This window comes from Peromyscus leucopus, chromosome 7, assembly GCF_004664715.2.
Source record: "Peromyscus leucopus breed LL Stock chromosome 7, UCI_PerLeu_2.1, whole genome shotgun sequence".
Classification (NCBI taxonomy): domain Eukaryota; kingdom Metazoa; phylum Chordata; class Mammalia; order Rodentia; family Cricetidae; genus Peromyscus; species Peromyscus leucopus.
Genome location: NC_051069.1, coordinates 69,008,158 through 69,014,499, shown reverse-complemented (window position 1 = coordinate 69,014,499; position 6,342 = coordinate 69,008,158).

Genomic DNA, 6,342 nt, shown 5'->3' with positions numbered 1-6,342 from the left:
CTGTCCCATCAGCCAGCTCCCAATAACGACAGGGAGACTCATTATTATTCATGAAAGTTTAGCCTTAGATTAGGCTTGTCCCATTAGCTCTTATAACTTAAATTAACCTGTTTTTATTAATCTATGTTTTACCGTTCTTTCGTTTAGTATGTCCTACTCTCATGTCTTGTTGGCATCCTTACGGTATCTCAATTATCTCCTCCTACTTCCTCTCTCTGCCAGGAAGTCTCACCTATACCCCCTTCCTAGCTTTTGACCATTCAGCTCTTTTTTTAAAAAAATATTTTTTCTTTCAATCTGATATTTTATTGTTTTATCATACAGCAAATATATTAATATTAACATTGATGGCACAAAGAAACAGTGGATAGTCTAATACTAATAAGTTAAACCAATGTCACAGAAATGTCATTGATATTGACACAGGTTCTTTTTTTTTTGAAACAGGCTTTCTTTGTGTAGCTTTGTGCCTTTCCTGGAACTCACTTTGGAGACCAGGCTGGCCTCAAACTCACAGAGATCCACCTGCCTCTGCCTCCCAAGTACTGGGATTAAAGGCGTGCGCCACCACCGCCCGGCCTGACACAGGTTCTTAAAGATGATGTAACCCAGGTTGTCTGGATATAAGATTTATTTTATTTATTATGTATGCAATATTCTGCCTGTATATTTGCCTGCAATCAGAAGAGAGCTCCAGATCTCATTACAGATGGTTGTGAGACACCATGTGGTTGCTGGGAATTGAATTCAGGATGAGCAGCCAGTGCTCTTAACTGCTGAGTTAACTCTCTCTCCAACCCATTCATTCAGCTCTTTTTTTTTTTTTTTAAAGATTTTATTTATTTATTATGTATACAGTGTTCTTCCCCCATGTATGCCTGCAGGCCAGAAGAGGGCACCAGATCTCATTATAGATGGTTGTGAGTCACCATGTGGTTGCTGGGAATTGAACTCAGGACCTCTGGAAGATCAGTCAGTACTCTTAACCTCTGAGCCATCTCTCCAGCCCCTCATTCAGCTCTTAATTAAACCAATCACAGCGATATAATCTTCATACAATCTACAAATATCTCACACAATGTGTAGCCTGTGTTTATTCATTTGATGGACAACATAGTAGCTTCTAGAATTTGTCTATTGTGAATAATGCTGGTATAAGTAAGGGATGGGGATGCAGCCAGATGATGGAGCACTTGCCTAGCATGTATGAGGCCCTGGTTCCATCCCTAGAACTACGCACGCACGCACGCACGCACGCACGCACGCACACGCACAAAGGTAGAAGAAGATACTTTTTCTCATATGGATATATTTACATGTAAATGCATTTTCACTTTTCAGTTTTTTTGTGTGTTTGTGTGTGTGTGTGTGTGTGTGTGTGTGTGTGTGTGTGTGTGTGTGTGTGTTTGTGCGCACCAGAAGTTAATGTCAGGTGCTTTCCTCAATTGCTTTCCACCTCCCATTTTGAGACAGGGTCTTTCACTTAACCCAGAACGAACCAATTTGGTTAGACTGGCTGGACAGAAAGTGCTGCTGATACTCCTGTCTCTGCTCCTAGCCCTGGGATTACAGCTGTGTGCCGCCATGAAAGGCTTTTATGTGGGTGCCCGGAGGCGGGGGGTGGGGGGGCGCTGAACTCAGGTCGTCTCAGAGCAGCAGGCTTGAGGAGGTCTGGGCATAGTGAATAAAGGACAGCGACAGAAATGTCAAGCAGTCTGGGATGGTGTGGTAGAGGCTTGCTTTCAGTCCCGGGTTCTGTGAAAGCTGAGGGGGAATCTTAAATTCTATCCCATGAGCTTGCAGTGCTAGAGGGAGCCTTTGGGTGTTTGAGAGGATGTGAGTCCTACTGTGACTTACTTTCTATGTACAGATAAATAGAGTCTTTTCATACTGGTGGTCTCATTTAAGAGACACCCAGACTTTTCTGGAAACCTATATTTCCTGTCTATTTATAGTTCATTTCATTTTCCCTTCTTTACTTTGCAGCCTAATGTTTGTTTATAAAAAAAAAAAGATGTCCTGCAATCTTTTCAATGACGTCTGTGATAGGAAAGATCAAATGTAAGTTGTTATGAAATTTCTAATGGAATAAATGACTTGCTAGGGAAAACACATGTCCAAGAGTGATGTCATCCACGAGGATTCCATGCTGCTTTGTTTCCTGGGGACCTGATGTTTCCATAGATCATTTAGCTCAAAGCATGGTTTCAAGTAGAACAAATGTCAAAATTATGTTATATGTGAAGGTCAAGAGCCAAGGAATTTCTGGAGACAATGATGCAGACTTCCTCTGTGCCTGACATCTGTTTCTCCAGAAACGAGGCAAAATGTAAGAAGGACTATTGACACTTTGAGAGGCTTTGGCTTTAGTACCTGGCACAGTGTCCATGGGTCACCAGTAACTGTTTACTGAGGAAAGAATCCATGAAAAAGATTTGCTGCCCAAGTAGTAAGGTCATAAGACAATGACCTTCTTTAAGGGAAAGTGTTTCTGTTGTAGACTGAATGTTGGTGTCGCTATAAAATACACGTGGTGAAAGTCTATGCTCCAAGGTAATGGCATTTGGAAATGTGACCTTGGAGAGCTAAGTGGGAATCTTCTGTATAGGATTAGTGCCGTCAGAAGGGGAGGTGGTGTCACCACCCTGTAAGCCCTTCTCCCGATGCTCCTATCTCTTGCTTCTTTCTCCTCCGTGGAATCTCTATGCTGTGTCTTCTGCTCAGGCAAACATGCTGCATGAAGTGCTATTTTAAAACAGAGCCTAAATAAGTAGAGTGCTGTAGAAAGAACCTCAGTGTCCGAGGTGTTCAAGGAACCACATATGGACCATTTGCCTCGTGAGCAGTGGTTCTCAACCTTTCTAATGCTGCACCCTTTAACACAGTTCCTCATGTTGTGGTGACCCCCAACCATAAAATTATTTTATTGCTACTTTATAACTGTAATTTTGCTACTGTTATGAATTGTAGTGTTAATATCTAATATACAGGATATCTGATATGTGACCCCCAAAGGGGTTGCAAGCTATGGGTTGAGAACTGCTGCTAATGAGTTCCAGGAGTTTTAGTATTTGATATTAATGTTTTGTTGCCAAAGCAGTAGAGTGCCTGTGTTGGGAACCTTGGGAGAGGAGTATGGAAAGGTGAGGTAATGCTCTCAAGGACTCCAAGGGTAGGCTTAAGAAGTAGGCCTATCTTGCCTTTCATGTCTATATCATGTCCTTTCACCTGGAAACGTGAGTATATACTTGATGCTACTGAGTACATGCAGTGTGTAGACCCATGATCCCTCCCATTTTGCTTGCCTTGGAGCAGGAGCCATGGCATCTGGTCTTTTTTGCAGCCGTGTCCATTGGCCTGACAGTATTGGGTGGTCCAGGCACATCCAGTCACATAAGTTACTGCTTGTTTGCTGTGTTCGACTTTAAAAGGTTGTAGATGCAGATATATTATGATAGGCATCAGCCTTCCTGGCTATATTCCAGCCCCATTCTGGAGACAGGGAGGCAATGAATTCTAACATGTTTTGTAAAATTAACAAAATCCCCAGAAACGGGGTACCAGGATTAACTGAAAGACCATCATCCAGGCTGTTGGCACCTGGAGTGTAGTCATGGCATTGCTAGATAGTGAGAAGACATTGAGCAAGCCTCTTGTCTCCTGTGGATCTCAGATTTTGTTGTTGTAAGAGGAAGGAGTTGGTTTTTTTTTTATTTATTTTTTGACACAGGGTTTCTCTGTGTAGCTTTTCGCCTTTCCTGGGACTCACTTGGTAGCCCAGGCTGGCCTCGAACTCACAGAGATCCACCTGGCTCTGCCTCCCGAGTGCTGGGATTAAAGGCGTGCGCCACCACCGCCCGGCCGGAGTTGGTTTTAAGATGTCAAAGAGCCTTGTTTCCTTGATCTCATTGCTTCGAGCATTTCTATCCCCATGAGATCAGGCTGACCACTCAGTATCATTGCTTTGTCAGAAGTATATTTCTAATCTGTTAGGTATCAATGCAGTAAAATATTAACTGCAGTTCTTCAGAAGAAACAACCTAATCTCATTTTGGGGTATATATGTAGTAGTGTAAACTTTAGTAAGAACAAGAAATTAAAACAGCACTTAGTGTATCCATTGGCAAACGAAATTGTGCTATGTTTTTTTTCTTTGTCTGATTTAAATTTTAAATCAGTGATGACAGTGAACAGATTGCTTCTGGGGGCCCCACGGGAGTGGAAGTGTAAGAGGCTTGGGAAGCAGGCAGCCTGGGGTTTGACTCTGCTCTCTCTGCTGACCAGCTCTCTGACCCTAGGCAATCCACTTTGTTTCCCTGTAACTTCCCTAATACTAGTCCTTACACCAAATCCACGTTTAAATATCCACTTGAACTGAGACTAGTCCTAGAAGTGGTTAGTCCTCACCTTAATCTTCTGGAGTTTGAATTTTTCTGGAGACTGGCTGGCTAGCAAGCTTCAGGTATCCTCCAGCCTTCAAACCTGTCCCCCATTGCTGAGTTTGCAGACAAATGCTATCATATTCAGCTTTAAATGGCTGCTGAGGACCCAAACTCAGATCTTTATGCTTGTGAAACAAGTATGTACCCACTGAACCATCTCCCTCAAGTGAGGCCCTCAGTTCTCACGTGCTCCCTAGTACTCTTTCTCCCTTACGCCCTCTTTCCTTGCTGGTACAGGCTGTTTTCCCATAGAAACACCAGGAATTCTGTTGTGATATTAAACATGGTTTTTAAAACATTTCTTAAACCATTATCATTTCTATGTTTATTAATCATCTGGCTTTTACTATCATGGAACTAGCCCTTTAATAGTTGCCTCTCCCAGAAATTTTTCAGGCATCACTTAAAGATATAGTGCTTGCTCCCTCCCAAGGGTTCCCAACAATGTTTATTATTGGGAGACATTTCTTTTCTTTTCTTTTTTTTATGGTTTTCTCACATTTTTGCATTCCTGTGCAACAGAGGGACTCTTCTTTGTTCCAAGATACTTCTTTGAGAGTGTCTTTATAACAGAAGTTTTGAAAGTAGAGATCATTTCTCTGTGGAGCAAAGGCCAGGTGTGTCCAGCATAGTGCATGCAGGTGTGTCCAGCACAGTGCAGATGCAGAGTTCCTCCTGGACAAAGGCCAGACAAGCTTCCTGCCCTTAATGAAGACACCATGCTCAGACGCTGTTCCTTTAATGTAACGTTTATGGCACAAAGGGCCTGCTGTATTGCCCACTGACTGATGCTGTCACTGTGGATGACAGAGTCTTTGGCTTTGACTTCTTATATTCTGCAGACATCACTGTTAGCTTGCAACAGGGATAAACATTTTTCAATCCTGTCTTAGTTACTTTTCTATTGCTGTGACATGACACCACGCCCAAGGCAATTTATAAAAGGAAACATTTCATTTGAGTCTCAGTGTTCCAGAGGGTTAGAGTCTATGACCATCATGTGTGAAACATGGCAAGCAAACAGGCATGGAGTTGGACCATGGCTGAGTGCTTACATCTGATCCATAAGCAAAAGGAAGAGAGTGGGATAGTGATGGGTCTGGTATGTTCTTTTGAAATCTTCAAAGCCCACCCAGTGGCATACCTCCTTCAATAAGGCCATATCTCTTAGTCCTTCTCAAAATAGTCCCATCAACTAGGGAGCAAGCATTCAAATATATGAGCCTTGTGGAGACCATTCTCATTTACACCACCACATTCTATTTCCTAGCCCCTATAGGTTTATAGTCATTTCCTAGTGCAAAATGCATTTGGCTCAACTTCTAACACCCCCTCCCACCAATCTTTCACTCTTAAAACTTTACAAGTCCAAAGTCCCTTCTGAGATCCAAGGCAATCTCTTAATTGTAACCCCTTGCAAAACCAAAAGCAAAAAGCAAATTAAATACTTCGCACATACAGTGGCATATACATTACCATTACAAAAGGGAGGAATAGGGGCACAGTGAGGAGATACTAGACCAAAGCAAGACCAAAACCAAGCAGGGCAAACTCTAAATCCTGTAACTCTATATCTCATGTCAAAGGGCTTATATGGCTCCTCAAATATCTATCCCATTCCTTCTTTAATGACTGCAACACTCTCTTCTCTTTTGGCCTGGTTCCACTCCCTGCATGCAGCATTCCTGGCAGATATCCCATGGCTCTGGCATCTCCAGCACCTTGGAGTCCCCAACAAAATCTAGGCTTCATCTTTGCAGCTTCAGGCAATGTCCTCTCTGGGCTTCCATGCAGGGACACCCCAGACATATGCCTGGCCTTAGCCGATTTCCTTTACCAAGGAAGAAGATTCCACAACGTGACTCTAAAACTAGAACCACATGGCTGATGCTGCCTGCTG